Source organism: Pseudoliparis swirei, chromosome 18, assembly GCF_029220125.1.
Source record: "Pseudoliparis swirei isolate HS2019 ecotype Mariana Trench chromosome 18, NWPU_hadal_v1, whole genome shotgun sequence".
In the NCBI taxonomy this organism is placed as follows: Eukaryota; Metazoa; Chordata; class Actinopteri; order Perciformes; family Liparidae; genus Pseudoliparis; species Pseudoliparis swirei.
This window is the reverse complement of record NC_079405.1, coordinates 2,391,259-2,411,560: the sequence shown is the minus strand read 5'-3', so window position 1 is coordinate 2,411,560 and position 20,302 is coordinate 2,391,259. Positions and strand designations below refer to the sequence as shown.

At 49.1% G+C, this 20,302-nt stretch overlaps 1 protein-coding gene across 1 annotated transcript in view; it reads left to right on the top strand.

Moving 5' to 3' along the window:
- Window positions 1–214: 214 nt before the first annotated feature.
- Window positions 215–20,302, top strand: part of LOC130207738 (sodium- and chloride-dependent taurine transporter-like) — a 54,958-nt gene continuing 34,870 nt past the window's right edge. Inside the window, exon 1 of the mRNA XM_056436422.1 lies at window positions 215–481. The gene's annotated coding sequence lies outside the window, so the exon portion shown is untranslated. The remainder of the gene's footprint in view (window positions 482–20,302) is intronic.

The window sequence follows — 20,302 nt, the reverse complement described above, 5'->3', positions numbered from 1 at the left end:
CTCCGTGGGTGCACGCGCGTAACGGGAGCTCGCGGGTCTGATGTGCGCGTGTGCCCGTGGGAGCCGGTCAAGACACCGACGCGACCAACTCGACCAACTCGACCAACTCGCGAAATGGGTAAACGTGGGTGGGGGGAGGGGGGCGGGGGCGCGGCTCTCCTGTTGCGCGCAGCAAGGAGGCAGGCCGGTGTTTTTCCACTGCCGCGGATGTCTCATGTCCCCCTCGGCTCCGGAGACAAAGGTCAGTGGAGAGAGCTTTATAAACGGGCCGACGGACAACCGACAAGCACCGACGCGTCCGTGCAGCAGCCAGCAGCCAGTCAGTCAGTCAGTCAGTCAGTCAGTCAGCCGCGGACAGACGGAGACGTGAGGAGAGAGAAGAAGAAGAAGAAGAAGAAGAAGAAAGGAACCCACGCGCGCGCTCGAAGGACATTTAAAAAAACAAAAACGGACACCGTAATAAACAAGATCAACGGAGCAGGTAAGAAACACGAGAAAAGACTGTGTTCATCCTCTGGAGGGGGGGGGGGGGGGGGATTAATGCATTTTTAAATGAATGAGATTTAGTTTTTTCTTTTCCAAAAAGACCAAAGCAGCGGGTGGTTTTTTTTAGAAAAGAAAAAAAAACGACCTCGTGCACATTGTGTGTGTGTGTGTGTGTGTGTGTGACATGAAGCATCCTCGTGTCCGTTGGTTCTGCTGTGGTCCGGTGGGCACGAGCCTCTCTGAGCGGGTTCCGTGGATTTGTCTTTATTTTAATGTCTTTTAATGCATCCTGAGGCCCCCCCCACACACACACACACACACACACGCGCTGCCTTCATGTGCCGTGCAGACCATTTCCTACATTGTGTGATGAGCAGTCTGTTATTTAAATGTCATTTAAATGTTCTTTATCTTCCTTTGTCACACACTGCCTCCTTTACATCTGTGTGTCTATGGTAAATGTGTATGAAACGGTCTGATATATATATGTATATATATACATATATATATATATATATATATATATATATACACACTTCCTTTCATTTACTATTCATTTCATTCCGTTATTGCGCTGCACCACCAGGGAAAATAGAAAAGAAAAAAAGGGGGAAGTGAGCCGCTCGAGCGTTCAGAGCGCGCGCTGCTTCTCCCGAGCACGAGCGCCTGTCTGTCTGACTCTCTCTCTCTCTCTCTCGCTCTCTCATTTATACATCAGTTCAATTCATGCATTTAAAAAAGAGAAAATGATGAAGGATGTGTGTCAACACGGCAAACGTTTAAAGAAGTTTGTGTGTTTGTGTTGCGCGCGCGTGTGTGCGCGTGCACGCTCAGTAAGACCGTTTCAGTGCAGAAATACAGATGAATGGCAGTCTTCATGGTGGGTTTATTCCACCCCACGCCCCTTTCCCTCTCTCTCTCTTTCTCTCTGTCTCTCTCTCTTTCTTTGTCTCTCTCTCTTTCTTTGTCTCTCTGTCTCTCTCTCTATATTTCTGTCTCACCCCCCCCTCTCTCTCTGTCTGTCTCTCTGTTATCCGCCATGCTGTAGATCCTTCTTGTTTTTCTTCTTCTTCTTAATATTTGGTCGTAGGCCTTTTCCTATTGTTGCCCATCTCCTGTCTATAAGTTTCTGATGAATCCGGTTCTGTGGGGGGGTTCTACCCATTGGATGGTTCTACCCGTTGGGGGTTCTACCCGTTGGGGGTTCCACCAAAATAAATTAACAGAATCTAACAGATAACAGAATCTCTTCCACTAGTGTCTTCTTCTTCTTCTTCTTCATTCTTTAATGTGCTAACAATGTCCTCTGGTATTTCGGGGTAATCCGCCTCAGTGAAGAAGAGGTTTTGGAATATATACGTTTTAAACTTTTGTTTAAATCTGCATTAAAATGTCAATGTTGTTGCGCACGGCAACAGTCAAATGGCTCGTAGGAGGAAGTGCACGAGTCTTTGAAGAGCGCCTCCTGAGTGAGGGCCGACACAAAGAAAGAGGCCTCGACTGGTCCAACCCCCCATCCCCCCCCCATCCCACCCCCATAGGGTGTTAAACTCTCACCTATATGTGGGATTAGGTTCAAAACCAACAACACCGGCGCCTCATTGGACGAGAGCGCATACCTTCACCCCGGTGACGTGTTTGAACGTAAAGGAAGCAGAAAACCAGGTCGGGCGGTTCAACTCGGCCGAGCCGAAGATCGACGTCTGCCGGATCGTTCCCCCGACGCCATGAACCCCGCGGCTCTAAATGAAGCGGCTCCAGTCGGCCGTGATGGAAGCGTTTGGCGGTCAGTGGCTGCTGGTTGGCGTTCGGATCCTCGCGGGTCAATAGAACCCGGCGGGAAGACGTTCTCGCTGGGGAGCGCCGGGTCGGCGTTTTGCTGGAAATGCCGAAAGTGCGATTAAAATAAGCGTGTGACGTCCTTCTTTGAAGAATCTTCCGGCCAGATGGCGCCGTCCGGTTGATAAACCGGGCGCACGACACCGACCTCGCTTTCGGGTAAATAAAGCCGAGCATCGGCTCCCCGACGCCTTAATCTAATCTGGACGTCCTCGGCCGCCGGGCCTCCTGCATCCAGAGACCCGAGACGTCTGTGGCTGTTCAATCCTTCATCATGAGTGAGCTTGTAGGTTCATTTATATATGTTTTTTTTTTACAAATGGAAGCCACTGGATGAAAGCCATCACCGCCGTGATGGAGCACTGGGAGGAGGTGACTCCCAGTTGCTGATATCGGCTCCACTGGTTCTGACCCACTCGCACAACCCGAGAGGTGGTATGAATCACACGATGAATGATGGATACAAATATATTGAGGAAGGAAACTGGAACGTTTGTGGAGAGTTATGTCCCATGTGCATTACTTAGGTGAAGACAATTACTTCTTTGTATTACAAGTTTTCTGAAATTGCATATTTATTACGTGTAGTCATCGGCGAATAAGGAATTGGTGTCTTTGGCATTTTAAAAGATATATATCAGGGCTCCAGACTAACTTTTTTTACAAGGAGCACAGTGGCCCCAACTTAAAATTTTAGGAGTGCAAACAGAAAATTTAGGGGCGCACACTATAAATCGACTTGCAAAGTTTTCCCATCATTTTTACTGTATAACTGATAAATAATTTGACAATATACAATCTTATGCCTGTTTGCCTTCATGAACTGCAAAACATTCACAACAGAGAACTCTTCAGAAGTTACTCTATTGAGTTTAAACATCATTTGAGAGAAAACATACCGTGAGCATGTGCATGTTGCACTTCGATGTGGCCAATCTAAACACGTGTTGCTTTCCCTTGTTGCAGGATCCTGGCATATATGATGTCACACTCTTTTGTTGACGTATCTGTGTCCCCATCAATCATGATTGACAGATAAGGAGCGTCCTTAATCTTCTCGTACGTCTTCCGTTTCAGTGTATCTGCGATGATGCCAACAAACTGTGCGCATGCTGTGTCGTTATTGTATGTTGCGTTTAGTTTGACACCATTCTTCCTTTGTAGATCAAGTTGGCCTTTAAATTTCGTAAAAGGCAGTTTTTCTTCGGCAATAAAATACGGCGTGTTAAACTTCAATAGCAAGTCGGCCTCCTCGGCGCACTGGTTAGCCTCTTGTCTTCTCAATGGACTGCGAGTGGAGCTTTCATTGCACAGGTCGCGGCACATTTGATGTTTCAGACTGGCGTTGTGTTTGATCCGCGTGTCGTGTTTTAATTGTGTAGTGCCAGTCTTATCAGCACATGTCGTGTTCCCCGCATGTTGTGGGAATCGACAGCAGAATGTACAGTTCATTGAGTTGCTCTCCCTGAAACACCTCAGCCAGGTGAACTTGCGCAGCCACTCATCGCGAAAGCTGAATTTCCTGACTTTTTTCGCCACGACCGTTTCCTCACAATCTGAGTCGGACTCATTCTCGGGATTTGTCTTCTCTATATCATTAGGTGTAGGAAGAAAGTACGAACTGATAGTCCGCTTCGCCATTGTCCATTGTTTACAGGAGACACCGCTATGTCAAATCTTTGGATTCGCGCGATAACCCCCAAGACCCGCCTCTTTTCACACATTAGCCTATAACCGTGGTCATCCCCCCCCCCCTTCCCGCTGTCAATCATTCCCCCCCCCCCCCCCCCCCCCGCTCTCACACACAGGCCAGCCTTCTTCTTCTTCTTCTGTTTTCGTCTCCTTTCTTCTTCTTCTGGAGTTAATGTCGGTTAGCAAACCAGTCATTCAGGCATTACCGCTCACTATAATGGGCTGAAGTGGAGAATAAGTTTGTCAGCAAAACAAATATTTAATAAAAAAATAATAATAATCTGCTAATTTACTGGTCGCGCATGCGCGAGTTGATGAAAAATTTACTCGCACTGTGTCTAATTTTAGGCGCAAAATGCGACCATTTGGTCACAGTCTGGAGCCCTGTATATATATATATAAATATATATTTATATTATTTTTTTACCAAAGACTTGTATGTACGCTATTTTTTATTTATATATACATATATATATATATATATATATTTCCACTGACAACAAATATTTATTTATATATATATTAAATACAAAATATTGTGGCTATATTAAATACAACAATATTGTTATATATATTTATATAAATACATATATTAGTCCATGGCTCTTTAAAAAAAAAATATATATAAAGATAAACAAATATATTTCTGCCAAAGTCTTCTTCTCGTTCTTCTTCAAATACTCGTGACTCAGACTTACTGGCAGCGAGTCACTTTGTGACTCGGCGCTAGGGTTGGGTACCGAAACCCGGTGCCAATATGGTACCGGTTCCAATACAACCGGTATTACCCGGACCGAAACGCAACGCACATTTCGGTGCTTCTTTCCGGTGCCTGAGCCGATTGAAATTGAAAAAAACTATTGTTGTGAACTTCTCAGGTGACTCCGCCCTGTCAGCAGGTTACGAGCCTCTCATATTTAACTTTGACAGCGGAGGCGTGGCCGTGTGTGACTAGTGAGCCCGTGTGGAGCACACCAGCGTCAGGCTGGACGACGGGGAGACCGTCACCGGTCCCCCTGAACACGTGGAGACCGATGATGACGAGCAGCCTTAACTCAGATTAGTACCGTAACGTTGATTGCAAGTCTTGCATTCATAAAAGTAGCCCAAGAAATAATAAATTAGCCATTATAACCATGCTTAAGCTAGCTCGTAGCTAGCGTTAGCTCGTAGCTAGCGCTAGCTACGAGCTACGAGCGTGACAGTCTGCTAGCAGATGTGTTGATGTCCAGCGGTCCCGGCTGTATACCCGGTGTTACCGGGAATATAATGACGGAGGAATAAAGACCGTGGGGCGTCACTTTGTTTCAGTGTAACTCTCGCTGTCAGAAGCAAAACTTTATTTGTCATCTTCAGTCCCTCTGATTGGTTGTTCTCTTTGCCCATCAAAACAGTGACAGGATTAACCCTATAAAGTCTGCACATGACAATACATATCACCTCATATAATGGAGAACATATATTGTGTATGTTAACAGTCTGATATCCGTTGTGTGTCAGTGCTCCATGATAACGGCTTCTACAGGGAATATGGCCATAGAGGTTTTTAATGTCCTCATTGTGCGTTGAAAAAAAAAAGTATCGATTCAGGCACCGTTTAGGCACCGGTATCGTTTTAAAAGTACCGGTTTAGCACCGGTATCGGAAAAAACCCAAACGATACCCATCCCTACGCTCGCGTGAAATGAGTCGGCCGTTTGTACTTCCTATAGATCTGATACGACACCAACGCAGGATATTCAAAGGATGAGAAGCCGACGCGCTCACGCAGCCACAAAATTCATGATGAAACCTTTTTCCGGCTTAGCACTAAACCGACACGTCGGGGGGGCGAAGGCGTCTTTGGAACATTCTGACCCGAGACCGGCGCTGACCCGGTTCATGGAGACGTATTCTGGCTCCAGATACACATCTTAGTTGTGTTGGTGTGTGCTGAGTGGACGCTGGGAGGGAAGCCGTATTGACCTGCGCGACATTGAACACGAGCATGCAACCCCTCCCCCCCTCCACCCATCCCCCCACCCCTCAAAGCATACAGAGCGACTGTTGACTCGAGTCAGATAAGAATAGAAGGTATGCACCTCCTCTGTTTCTCTTTAGCGTTCTCACTTCCTGTCTACGCTGAGCACCATGTGCTGTTTTCCATCTTGCGCAATCCTTCTTTTTACAGATCTATATTTGTCTTTATCGGCATGTGACTCGCTTTTTTGTCACTCTTTTTTTAGTAAGCCGTCTGTTGCCCTCCGCCATCTTTTTTCTCTTTTTGAAAATCCCCTCTTCTTCTTCTTAGTTAACAGTTCTTTCTTTCACCCTCTTTTACTTCATCCCCTCTTTTCTTTTCAATGGGGACGAATGAAATGGATGTCGCAGTACCCTCAAGTGGCCTCCGGGTGGCCAGAGAGTGTGTGTGTGCGAGCAGTGAGGTCATCGATGAGTTGGATCCATTAACTTCCAGTAACATTGGGTGCAAAAGTCTTGAAAGGCGTCCACTTCCCCAGCGCGACGCCGCGTCCTCGTTCCTAAACTTCGCTCCATCGTCCAAATTAGTTTTGTTTTCACGGTCGGTTTATTTCGGGCATGATTTTTTGAGATGTAGCTTACAGCCAACTCAGTTTGTACGGCGTTCCCACCGAGCAGCTCGTTCATGGGAACCGTTTCTGTTCATGTTAACACCGTGAGACGCTCACATCGCCAGGTGTGTGCTGGCTGTGTTACTGTGGGTGTGGCTCATCAATTTCACCATAACAGGATCTGGGTTGCCTTCAGGGGAAGTCTTTCACCTCCAGAAAGTCCCCCAACCCATGTGTCGATTTCACATTAATGTGGGAAAGAAACCCTCAGGGTTACCGTTGGGACCAAACCAGACACCGTCGGGGAGAGTGGAGTTGGAGGAGGACCGGATGCATCGCTCATCTGAAGTACAGAGCGACTTTGCGGCTGTCGGAGAGGAGGGAAGTGAAGTCGCGACCCGGAACCGGCCGTGGTTGAGCTAGGGTACGAATACCACCATGTATTCTGTGAATTGTGTCTCGATGGCGAGGCTTTCAGGTACACCTCCGACCCAGCAGGAGTCAGTTGGAGTCGTGTTTACATTTAGAATTATAAAGCTCTTCGTAATTAAATACCGCTAATATGAGGTTCTTGTCGGGAAAACTGGAAGGAAAGCCCGCCTCCTGCTTGATCCTATTGGCTGCCTTGGGCCTCCTGCTTGATCCTATTGGCTGCCTTGGGCCTCCTGCTTGATCCGATTGGCTGCCTTGGCCGAGTGTGACATTGATGAGCGGTGCTCCTCCGCGCCTCGCGCTTAAAGTTGAGAATATTGTAACTTTTAAGCGCGCCAGAAAAACGCGCCGCGCAGCGTTTAAAAGGCGCGTCTAAAAGGCTGTACCGTAGGGAATCGACGGTTTTGCCAGAGACGCGTTTTTGAGAGGTGCGTCTGGTGTGATCGAGCCCTTAGTCGGTCTAGAAGCTTCTGTTAGGTCCTTGAGTTCTGCCACTTGGGCTCAGAGGTGACATGGCATATGGCCAGGAACCGAGAACACCTGAGTTCGAAACCACAGAGAAACCCGTAAGACTAGTACCAGTCGGGGTATCCCGGGAAGCTGATCCGTCTCAACCTACGTTACCAAGTCGCCGTTGCGTAGAGGAGTGTCCGAGAGGTCAGGGCGAGGAGTCGCGCTCCCCTCCGTGGGAGTGGAGATGCATTGAGGACAAAAAGCATACCGGAATGAACCACCAAAATGCATTCAAGAGGTCGATGACAGAAGAGGGAACTTCCTGTTAGGGAGGAGTCGGCAAGAAAGGAGACCGTGTGTGGTTCGTCCCTCGGCCGAGAACGCATGCACGGCGTTCGGGCGTCCTGGTGGACATAGGCTACCAATTTGGTGAAGATAGTCACAGTGATTTGGAAGTTAGGTGTCTTTATATATTAGGCCACACCCCTTGGATGTTCACTGGTCCATATCCTCTGAACGAAATAAGATATCGACAATTCCTGAGAATTATTCCTATTCGTTTAAATTGAACCAATAATAGACCTCAGAAAATTTGGTAGGAATCGGAACAAGCGTTTAGAAAAAAAGTGCACAAAAACAGTTTTTTACAAAATTCAAAATGGCGGAAAATCTAAGTTGACGTAGCCTATGGTCATAATAATATTTTTTGTAGAGCAGGTCCAAGCGGAGATGTATGCTGATCTACGAGTCAATTAGTCATTGAAAGAAAAAAGCGTGGGCTTTTGAACGAAAATTCATTCTAGGGGGCGCAATCGAGCCATATTGTCATTCCGAAGCATTCAAATCATATCAGGTAACTACATCTTTGACTTTAAATGTGTGCCAAGTTTAGTCACGTTTCGAGCATGTTACATTCCTCCTCTCTCTCTCTTCTCTCTCTCCTCTCTCTCTCTTCTCTCTCTTCTCTCTCTCTCTCTCTCTCTCTCTCTTCTCTCTCTCTCTCTCTCTCTCTCTCTCTCTCTCTCTCTTCTCTCTCTCTCTCTCTCTCTCCTCTATCTCCCTCTCTCTCTCTCTTCTCTCTCTCTCTCCTCTCTCTCCTCTCTCTCTATTCTCTAAACATAACTAACGTCAGTAAACAGCTGCAAAGCTTTGAAATCACGGATTTCGTGAGTTTTTGTTTGTTTATTTGTTTAGGAACCGTCGGACCAGTTGTGACGTCATGTTTTCAGCAGCGTAATGTTGTGGTTGATTTATCACAAAACAACGTACGGGGACAAACGCCGTCATGACCTGTTGGTCTGGTGCTGCGGGTCAGAGGAGAAGGAGGTGCAGCCGTTTGGTGGCGCGAGGAGCACTGCGCGGAGGAGGAAGTGGAGGAGAAGGAGGGAGGAGGGGGGCTCGTGAGCGTCGCGGAGCATGTCGGGGCGAAATTCTCACAAGAACTCAAATAAATGCCCCGTCGGATATTAAAACACATTTGGGGGGACTTGATGACAGAGAGTAACTTTTATTCTTCAATACTGATGAATGAAAAAAGTGGGCTCCAGCAAAAAGGGCACTTTTCTCATCCAGGGCAAAGGGGCTGGTGCTTGAGCACCACGAGGGCTCTATCTGTGCACGTGCCTGTTCCTGGGTCAAAATGGGTCTTCGTTGCTCCCAAAAAAATATTTTTGGTGCGCTGTGCGCGCACGGTCTGTATTGCCATATCACCGGAATTAACAGACATCTATGTATTTTTTTTTCTTCCCAGAAATAATGGAGGCAATGCTTGAGGAAATCATTTTGCTAAAATAGATAGGCTAATAGATTGACAATTAGAGATGCACCGATCAGGTTTTTGGTTGCCGATCACCGATCACTGAAATCAGTATCTGCCGGTCCGATAATACCGATCACCGATCACGGTGTCGATTGAAGCATTCTATTTATTGTGTAGCATTATTGCCTAGGAATATGAGGAAATACATATATAAAACACCTCAAACAATAAAGAAATTACAGATTTCTTTAAACATTTAGGACTTTTACTTTGAAAAATTTCCTAATTGATACATTAAAATTGTTTGATTGCTTTTATAGGGGATTTCAGATATGTATGGAACACATCTGCATCATTCATTTCCTGGAACTCTTGGGGAAATCCATATACAGGACTTTTTTTTACATACAAACGTCTGACTTATTTTTATAAACTCTTCCTTGGTACAGTAAAAATGTTTTAATGTTAGCATAATTTAAGCTAAATCTCAGAAACGATCTAAAAGATACAAAATCAGTTATATGTTAGTGTATGATTTGTCGACATCTTATTTTAAAAAACGGATGTTGTTTCACGTGGTTCTTTCCGCTAACTTTGCAAAACCGGATGTTGTCACATAAATCCTTCCGCTAACTTTATCAAAACCCTCACGCTCCCGATGGAATGTGTTTACCATGAGCATCAGTCTATAGGGGCAGACATGTGAGAGTCGGCTGAGTTGACCCAGTGATTCAACTCGGGGGACGGGGACGCCGCTCGGTGCGTGAGGATCCCCTCGTGGACCTCTGACCTCTGTCGACCCTCGCCGGGCGCATCGTCTCCGTTGCGATGCGCCGCGATTGAAACGTCTGATAGTTCTCGCAGATTTTATGTCATCTGATCGGACAAGTTTGATCGGCCGTTTTGAGAACGCCGATCAAAACCGATAATGGGAATATCGGTCGATATGGATCGGCGCCGATCAGATCGGTGCATCCCTATTGACAATAGTCCAGGTGTATTCGTGCACGTCGGGCTGTTGAGTGATCAGCAGCTGGCCGCTCTGTCCATTCGCGCACCTCACAGTTGCGTATTGATCAGACAAGATGACACGCTTATCAACTCGATTACTATTAATCAAAACAGAATGAGGGTTCTGCTGTAGCCTCCTTGAAACATACTATTGAGAACATATTCGCTGACATGCACGTGATGAACACAGTTTTTTTCTTCTTTTTTTCCATCGCAGACTTTTTTTGCCTTAGGCGCTCGGGATTTGTCATAGGCGTTCGGGTAAACGGCTTAGACGCATGCCCAAATTTTCTCTATGCAGGAAAAACCCTGCATAGTGACACAGAAATCAATAATGGCGACTTCCAGTACGGTTTAGAGCATGGTGCCAAGAGACTTTTCTTTTCGTCTACATGTGTTACATATACGTACCCAGCTTTATACATGTAGGTCAAACGTAGCACCGGGGCTGCCTAATTGAATATTTGTAGGTGGCGCTATTGAGCCAAATTACCATTTTTGAAGAATACAAATCCTATCTTCTAACTACATCTTTGATTCTTAATATGTGTGCCAAGGTTAGTTACACAGGGAGCATGTTTAGTCCCTCCAAAGCCCCTTCGTTGTTTGATGCGAAGAATGGGTTGCCACGGCAACAGCGTAACACCGAACGTAAAATGCTTTGTTTGCTGACATCATGACAATGTTAGGATTGTGTGGTACAAATTTGAAGCCGATCTGATTGACCGACTAAGAAAAGCAAGCCAAAGTATGATAAATATGTACTTCCTATTACCAGTAGGTGGCGCTACGATTAAAATAAAAAATTAGACTGCAGAGGTCTTCAGGCCTGGAGTCTCATCACACATGTGGAGTTTGGATTGGATCTGATGATGTTGAGTCGAGTGACATTGGTTTATTCGCTCACGGCGAAGGACCATATTTGCCGATATACCGAGGTCCCAATCTTCAACGTGTCGTTACGAGCTTCACAGGGAAGCATGACCAAGGTCTTAGGTCTATTGTGGTATATTCTGAGAGGGATCTGAATAATCTGTGAGGAGCAGGGTATCAAAGAAGAAAACATGTAACTTCCTGTTGCCACTAGGTGGCGCTTTGACCATAATAAAAAATTAGCATATGAATCTCTTCAGGGTCAGTATGTCATGATATATGAGAAATATGGAGCAGATTACATAACACGTTACTAACTCTGCTTTCTCCCCGGAGTCCTTTTGACTTCACGTCTCATGGGGTCATCGGACCCTATGAGACGGCATAGATCCTATCTGCCTGATGGATCGTCTGAATTCCTGCTCATGACTACGCCACTGTCCTGTTGAGACTCTCCTCCTCCCCACCGCCATCTGCCTGATGGATCGTGGAGGTCTCCATCGTGGAATATGCCTACTATGAACTATTCATACACTCTGTCATATTCATTGAATGTATTTTAACTCTAAATCTGTCCTTCTGTACACATTACATCTATTGCATCTGTCCATCCTGGAGAGGGATCCTCCTCTGTTGCTCTCCTGCAGGTTTCTTCCCTTTTTTGAAGGGTTATTTGGGAGTTTTTCCTGGTCCGATGTGAGGTTTTGGGGCAGGGATGTCTATGTGTACAGATTGTAAAGCACTCCGAGACAAATTTGTAATTTGTGAAATTGGGCTATACAAATAAACTGAATTGAATTGAATTGAATAATGTATGGCCGAGTTACAACAACGTACATTTTCATGAAAAATTGCTTTTCTTGGCCGGTCCGCCAATCGCACATTCTTTAACATTTTGAAAATCTCCCAAAGATTTTTCACGGCAAAGGTCTCAAGACCATACTGGCCAAATTTGGAATTAATCGGGTTCATGCTCGAGGAGGAGTTAACGGTTTTACAACCACTCAAAATGGTTAAAAAAGGCTAAAAATGCCGATATTTAGGGATTAATTGCAGCGCCCCCTAATGTTCAAATATTATGAAAAAAATAAATTTGTTTAAGGGATGCGATATGGACATAGGCTAGTAATTTGGTGCAGATACGCCAAATAATCTGGAAGTTGTGTGACTTCAAATATGAGGCCACACCCCTTAAATGTTCATTGGTCTATATTCTCTGAACGCAATAAGATATCAACAAGGTTTTCAGAAGTTATGGTGACATTGAACCAATAATGGACCCCAGAAATTTCCAGATGAATCGGACAAAGCGTTTTGGAAAAAAATGAAAAAAATATTTTTTTACAAAATTCAAAATGGCGGAAAATCTAAGTAGGCGCATTTGATGGCCACCGTGAACTTATTTGTAGAGTATGTCCAGGTGAACCTCTATACCAAATGTCAAGGAAATCGGTCATTGTTGAAAAAAAGTATTAGCTTTCTAACTCAAGGGGGCGCTAGAGAGCTAATTTTTGCAACTTTTTCCCGAGACCTCAATCAGATCGGTATTTTCGCCGATCCTGATATATTTGGAAATTTTGAACGTTGTCGTTTGAGCCCGAGACCCTCGTATCTCCCTGCTAAGGCGCGTAAGACAAATAATAATAATAAACATATGAATAATTAAAGCTGCGAGCAGCATTGACCGGGCCCTCGACAATTCACGCACGTTGGCGAATGTTGTTTTTTGATTCTCGACCCACCGCACATAGTTTAATATTTTAAAAATTGTTCTAGACTAAAGCATGAAAAAAGTCACACAGAATTCAAAATGGCCGACTTCCGGCATGGTTTAGAGCAGGGGTTCCCAAACTTTTTAGACCACGCACCCCCTTCTACATCCAATCCCCCACACCTTAAAAAAAAAACGCAACAGAATGCAAGAGTTGTTGACGGGGAGGGGGGGGGGGGGTGCTAGTGAGAGTGTGCTCACCTGTGTGCGCATCATGGCTGGGCGTTACGCGCGCCGGCATCGAGCCGAGAAGAGTTGTTGACGGGGGGGAGCGATGCGCGTTATGGGAGCGGCGGCGCTGGGCTTAGCCCAGAAGAGTGAAGCAGCGAAATGTTTAGACATAGAAACACTCTCAGACAGCAGCTTGCTGTTACGTGCGCCTGCTGCCAGTCTGACTCCGCTGCTTTGGGTGAATGACGTCACGTCACCTGGAGGTGTTAACCACTTGTGTGCCAAATCTTTATTTTTTATTTTTTTTTATTAACATTCGGGGCTAATTAAAAAACATCCGGGGATCACAGTGTGTGCCAAAACGATGACGGCCGTAATTCAATCGCCGTCAATTCATTGAAGGGTTCCTGGTAGAACGGGTCTTCATTATTCTCTCTGCGGTCAAAGAGCGTCAGCAGCAGGTTTTATTTCTCATCTCTCATTAATTGGCGCTGGTTTTGTAATTCTCATCAAGATGCTCTGGGGTGGGGGGGGGGGGGGGTAATATCACTCTCGGCCATCAATATCCACCGCTGTAGTCTGCCACGGACACAATGGAGTCCATTGTTTCTGAAGCAGGAAATACTTACATGTACACACACACTCACACACAGCGAGTGCTTCAGTTTCCTGAGTGTTATTAATTAACTGTCTAGGAAGTTTGTCATGAAGACAAATGTGTGTGTGTGTGTGTGTGTGTGTTGGTGGAATCATTAACTAGTGAAGGATGCTTTGAGGTCGATGGCGGATGTTTTCGGCCAGTCGGTCTTTGTGCAGAAATCCATACGGTCAGTTTTTTTTTGCAATATTTTCCTCACTGAAATACGGCACGCCGTCCTAAACGATGCGTTTCATTAATTAATTTATTCCTTTTGAAATGAGATATCGTCCTCGATCCGACTCGGTTTCTATATCGTGCAGGAAGTAGAGAGAGAGAGACACATGACATTTCCCTCAATGACAGACATCTGCTGACTACTAAGTGTGTGTCTCTCTCTCTGTCTCTCTCTCTGTCTCTCTGTCTCTCTCTCTCTCTCTCTGTCTCTCTCTCTCTCTCTCTGTCTCTCTCTCTGTCTCTCTCTCTCTCTCTCTCTCTCTCTCTCTCTCTCTCTCTGTCTCTCTCTCTCTCTCTCTGTCTCTCTCTCTGTCTCTCTCTCTGTCTCTCTCTCTCTCTCTCTCTCTCTCTCTCTCTCTGTCTCTGTCTCTCTCTCTCTCTCTCTCTCTCTCTCTCTCTCTCTCTCTCTCTCTCTCTCTCTGTCTCTGTCTCTGTCGCTCTCTCTCTCTCTCTCTCTGTCTCTGTCTCTGTCTCTCTCTCTCTGTCTCCCTCTCTCTCTCTCTCTCTCTCTCAGCGTGAGAGGACGTGAGTTTGTGGAGCAGAGGCGAATTGTTTGGCTAACGGTGTTTTTCCCCGTTAAAAAGTGGCGTTTTAAGAAGGTATGTTTGTTGTGAGTGTCTGTGGATTCACCTGAATGTCTGTGTGAGTGTGTGAGTTCACGGAGGGTTTTGTTTGTGTGTCTGTGTGCGTTAGCGGCGGGCAGCGGGAGCTAACCGGCAGGCTAACGGGAGCTAGCGGGAGCTGAGTCATGGAGGATGAGCTTCCTCACCCGGGAACACGGCATTAGAGTAGCGCCGAGTTTCCCGTGCTCGGAAGAGGAGGTGGGGCTGGCAGTGGGCGACGTGGTCGGCGACGGCTGCGTGAGGTCCGCTGCCCGTATGAACGGAGCGGTGGTGCTGTTTTTAGACAGCGTGACGAAGGTGAACGAGGTGGTGGTGTCGGGGGTGGTCATCGGTGGCATGTATGTGCGGTGGCGCGCTGGCACACCGTCGGTTCGGGTCACCGTGGCCAACGTGCCTCCTTTTATAAAAGAGGAGGTGATCTTGAAGGAGCTGGTGAAGCACGGGAAGGTGGTGTCCCGGTTGAGGAAGATCCCCTCAGGGTGGAAGTCCTCCCGGATGAGGCACGTGTGGTCCCACCGGAGGCATCTCTCATGATCCTGAACAACAGGGGAGAAGAGCTCTGCCTCCGGGTGTTCATCAGGGTGGCCGGGCACAACTACCCCATTTACATCTCCTCAGGGAACGGGAGGTGCTTCATCTGTGGCGAGAGGGGCACATAGCCAGGGACTGCCACCGGTGGAGAGCTGCTGAGCAGAACACCAGCAGGGCGGCTCCTCGGGGGCAGAACCAGGGGGGTGAGGAGGGCACGGGGGGTGCACAGCAGGGGGGGGAGGGGGAGCAACCAGGGACTGCAGGTACCCAGAGGGGGGAGGAGAGGGAGCAGGCAGGAACTGGGGGCTCCCAGCAGGATGAGGAGGGAGAGCAGGCAGAGATGGGGGGTGCCCAGCAGGTTGTGGAGGAGGAAGAGGAGGGGGGCACTGGTCCAGTCCAGCAAGGTGAGGAAGGAGAGGGGGAGGCGGTCACAGGCCAGCAGGGTGAGGAGGGAGAGGGGGAGACGATCACAGGCCAGCAGGGTGAGGGCGAAGAGATGGAGGAGAGGAGAGAAGAGGGAGGGGCTGGTGCTGAACAGCAGGTTGAGGAAGAAGAGGGTGGGGCTGGGGCTGAGGTGGCCCAACAAAGTGAAGAGGTAGAAAAGGGTGAGTCAGAGGAAGAGAGGGGGGCAGGTGCCAGAGAGGTGGTGCTGTCGGACAGTGAGGTGGACATGGAGGGGGAGGAGGAGAGCCTCAGAGTCCCCCGGCTAAAGAGGAAGTGTAGGGAGGAAGGAGAGAACCCACAGGCGAAGAAGGTGACGGCGGGCAGACGGAGGTCGAGGAGGAGAGGAGAGGAGCCAGAGTCCAGCTCGGAGGAGGAATACACCCCTCTTCCTCACTACAGTGTGGAGGAGCTGAAAGACTTCCTCCGCAAGACGAAGCAGGTGTGGCATGTCCAGGTGAAGGACTACTTCTGCCAGGACAAATTCTTCCTCTCTGCCACCTTCCTCACAATGAAGGACGAGAGAGGAGCCTTCACTCCACAGGAATTCTACAGATTAAAGAAAATCCTGTGCGACCTCAGGAAGGTGCTGCTGGTGGAGGACGAGGAGAAGAGGGCGAGAGGCGAGGTTGACTGAGGGCCTCAGTGGAGCAGCTTTTGTTTTTTTTGAAGTACCTGAGCACCATGAACAATTTTCTTTTTCAGGATTGGTGCTGCAGCTAAAGAGATTTGTGTTTATTGCAATTTGGTTTGATGTGGTGCACGGTTTGGAATAAAGCTTTTTCAAAAATCAAATCTCTCTCTCTCTCTCTCTCTCTGTCACTCTCTCTCTCTCTGTCTCTGTCTCTGTCGCTCTCTCTTTCTGTCTCTCTCTCTCTGTCTCTGTCTCTGTCGCTCTCTCTCTCTCTCTGTCTCTCTGTCTCTCTCTCTCTCTCTCTGTCTCTCTCTCTCTCTGTCTCTCTGTCTCTCTCTCTCTCTCTCTCTGTCTCTGTCTCTGTCTCTCTCTCTCTCTCTGTCTCTCTCTCTCTGTCTCTCTCTCTCTCTCTCTCTGTCTCTGTCGCTCTCTCTCTCTGTCTCTGTCTCTCTCTCTCTGTCTCTCCCTCTCTGTCTCTCTCCCTCTCTCTCTCTCTCTCACCCTCTCTGTCTCTGTCTCTCTCTCTCTCTGTCTCTCTCTCTCTCTCTGTCTCTCTCTGTCTCTCTCTCTGTCTCTCTCTCTCTCTCTCTCTCTCTCTCTCTCTCTCTCTCTCTCTCTGTCTCTCTCTCTCTCTCTCTCTGTCTCTCTCTCTCTCTCTCTCTCTCTCTCTCAGCGTGAGAGGACGTGAGTTTGTGGAGCAGAGGCGAATTGTTTGTCTAACGGTCTTTTTCCCCGTTAAAAAGTGGCGTTTTAAGAAGGTATGTTTGTTGTGAGTGTCTGTGGATTCACCTGAATGTCTGTGTGAGTGTGTGAGTTCACAGAGGTTTTGTTTGTGTGTCTGTGTGAGCGTTAGCGGCGTGCGGCTAGCGGGGAGCTAACCGGCAGGCTAACGGGGAGCTAACGGGGAGCTAGCGGGGAGCTAGAGTCATGGAGGACTTGAGCTTCCTCACGCGGGCACACGGGATTAGAGTGGCGCCGAGTTTCCCGTGCTCGGAGGAGGAGGAGGTGGGGCCTGCAGTGGGCGACGTGGTCGTGAGGACTGCGTGAGGTCCGCTGCCCGTATGAACGGAGCGGTGGTTCTGTTCTTAGACAGCGTGACGAAGGTGAACGAGGTGGTGGTGTCGGGTCATCAGGGGCATCATGTGCCGGTGGCGCCGCTGGCCACACCGTCGGTTCGGGTCACCGTGGCCAACGTGCCTCCTTTTATAAAAGAGGAGGTGATCTTGAAGGAGCTGGTGAAGCACGGGAAGGTGGTGTCCCGGCTGAAGAAGATCCCCTCAGGGTGGAAGTCCTCCCGGATGAGGCAGTGTGGTCCCACCGGAGGCATCTCTCATGATCCTGAACAACAAGGAGAAGAGCTCCGCCTCCGGGTGTTCATCAGGGTGGAGAGCTCCGCCTCCGGGTGTTCATCAGGGTGGCGAGCCAACTACCCATCTACATCTCCTCAGGGAACGGGAGGTGCTTCATCGGGTGGAGAGCGCCCGGTGGAGAGCTGCTGAGCAGAACACCAGCAGGCTCCTCAGGCAGAACCAGGGGTGCGGAGGGCACGGGGTGCACAGCAGGGGGGGAGGGGGAGCAACCAGGGACTGCAGGTACCCAGAGGGGAGGAGAGAGCAGGCAGGAACTGGGGCTCCCAGCAGGATGAGGAGACCTCTCTTTTTCTTTTCCTTTTCTTTCACGTTGGTCTAAGTTACGGTCGGACTATGTACTACAACTACTTTTTTCGCAACTTTTCCCGTGGTTTTTGTTCACTTTGTCGTGTGTATCGGAGGGCCACTACAAACCATGACTGGGACCGTTGTTTACTCGCTCAGCTGATCGCTGTGCAGGCCGCAGCTTCTGCCTGGAGACAGACCTGAGATCCCGCTGGAGCTACGGAGAAGAGCTCGCGGCTGCAGGACGGGGGCCAAGAGCACGGCTAAAACGAGGAGATACAAACCCTCGGTACCGGCGAGCATAGCGGGGAACGTGAGGTCTTTGGTCAATAAGACGGATGAGCTCGGCGCGCTGGTAATGACGGAGGATCTTCCGTGAGAGCAGTCTCTTGTGCTTCACTGAGACGTGGCTACACGCGGACTATCCGGATCACAGCGTGTCTGTTCGGGCTGACAGAGACGCTACACAGAGCGGTAAGAAGAGGGGGGGCGGGATCGCTGTTTATGTGAATGAACGGTGGTGCCACCCGGACCATGTGTGCGTGAAGGAGCGCTTCTGTAGCCCGAACATTGAACTGTTGGCCGTGGGGATGCGCCCGTACTATTTGCCGAGAGAGTTCACGTCCGCCATTGTGGTTGTCGTGTACGTGCCGCCATCAGCTGACGCTGAGGAAGCTGTGGACACCATCCACTCCACTGTGTCTGCTCTGCTGAATCATCAGCCTGGAGCATTCATGGCTATCACTGGTGACTTTAACCACACCACACTGGATAAAGCTCTGCCAGCCTTCCATCAATACATAGACTGCCCAACAAGGAACAATACAGCTCTGGACTTGCTGTATGCTAATACTAAGGACGCATACAGTGCCACTGCCCTTCCCCCCCTCGGCAGGTCTGATCATGACCTGGTCCGGCTGACACCAGGTCTGTTCCTCTGGTGAAGAGGCTGTGACCACCAGGACTGTGAGGAGGTGGTCTCTGGAGGCTAACGACGCTGTACAGGACTGCTTTGAGTCAACGGACTGGGATGTGCTGTGTGGACCACACGGGGAGGACATCAACAGGATGACCGACTGCATCACGGAATACATCAAGTTCTGTGAGCACACCACCATCCCATCACGGACTGTGCGCTGCTTCCCCAACAACAAGCCCTGGATCACCAGGGACCTGAAGGCGCTTCTTAACATGAAGAAAGCTGCTTTCAGGTCTGGAGACAGGGATGAGCTGAGGAAAGCCCAGCGCAACCTAAAGGTGAAGCTCAGGGAGGGCAAGGACTCCTACAGGAGGAAGCTGGAGGCCAAACTCCAGCTGAACAACACAAAGGAGGTGTGGACTGGGATGAAGCAGATAACTGGCTTCAAGGTGGGAGGTAGACAGCCAGGGGGCTCCCTGGAGAGGGCCAACCAGCTCAACTGTTTCTTCAACAGGTTCAGTTCACAGCCCTCTCCTGTCTCCTCCACACATCACACCTCCCAAACACCTCCCCCTCTGTCCCCCCTGCTGAGCTGCACATCCACCGAGCCCTCGATAACAATGGGCTCCTCCCCCCCTCTCTCTGTGACGACTGACCAGGTGAGAAGACAGCTGGAGAAACTACTCCAGCGCAGAGCTGAAGGTCCTGATGGCATCAGCCCCAGGGTCCTAAAGACCTGCCCACCCAGCTGTCTGGTGTCCTGCAGCGCCTCTTCACCCTCAGCCTGAGGCTGGGGGAGGTCCCTGTGGAAGACGTCGTGCCTGGTCCCTGTCCCAAAGAAGTCAGCACCATCTGGCCTCAACGACTACCGACCGGTCGCCCTCACCTCCCATGTGATGAAGGTGCTGGAGAGGCTGGTCTTGGCCCACCTCCGGCCGCAGGTCAAATCATCGCTGGACCCTCTGCAATCTGCTTCCCAGCCTCATGTGGGAGTGGACGACGCCATCATCTACCTGCTGCAACGAGCTCAGTCGCACCTGGATGGAACCGATGTCTCTGTGAGAGTCACTTTCTTTGACTTCTCCAGTGCATTGAACACCATCCAGCCACTGCTGCTGAGTGAGAAGCTGCGGGTGGTCGGTGTGGACGCGTCCACCATCTCCTGGATCACTGACGACCTCACAGGCCAGTTTGTCAGAATGGGGCGTGTGCTGAACGGGGGTCAGTGATGCTGGAGCCCCACAGGGAACTGTTCTGTCTCCCTTCCTCTTCACCCTGTACACCAGTGACTTCCAGTACAACACGGAGTCATGCCATCTGCAGAAGTACTCTGATGATTCTGCAGTGGTCGGGTGTATTAGGGATGGACGGGAGGAGGAGTACAGGGCAGTGGTGAGTGACTTTGTAAAGTGGGCCGATGAGAACCACCTGCGGCTGAACGTGGCCAAGACCAGAGAGATGGTGGTGGACTTCAGGAGGAAGAGCTCCTCCCCCTCTGAGTGTCCTGGGAGTGGACGTGGACATGGTGGAGGAGGACCAGTACCTGGTGGAGGAGGACCAGTACCTGG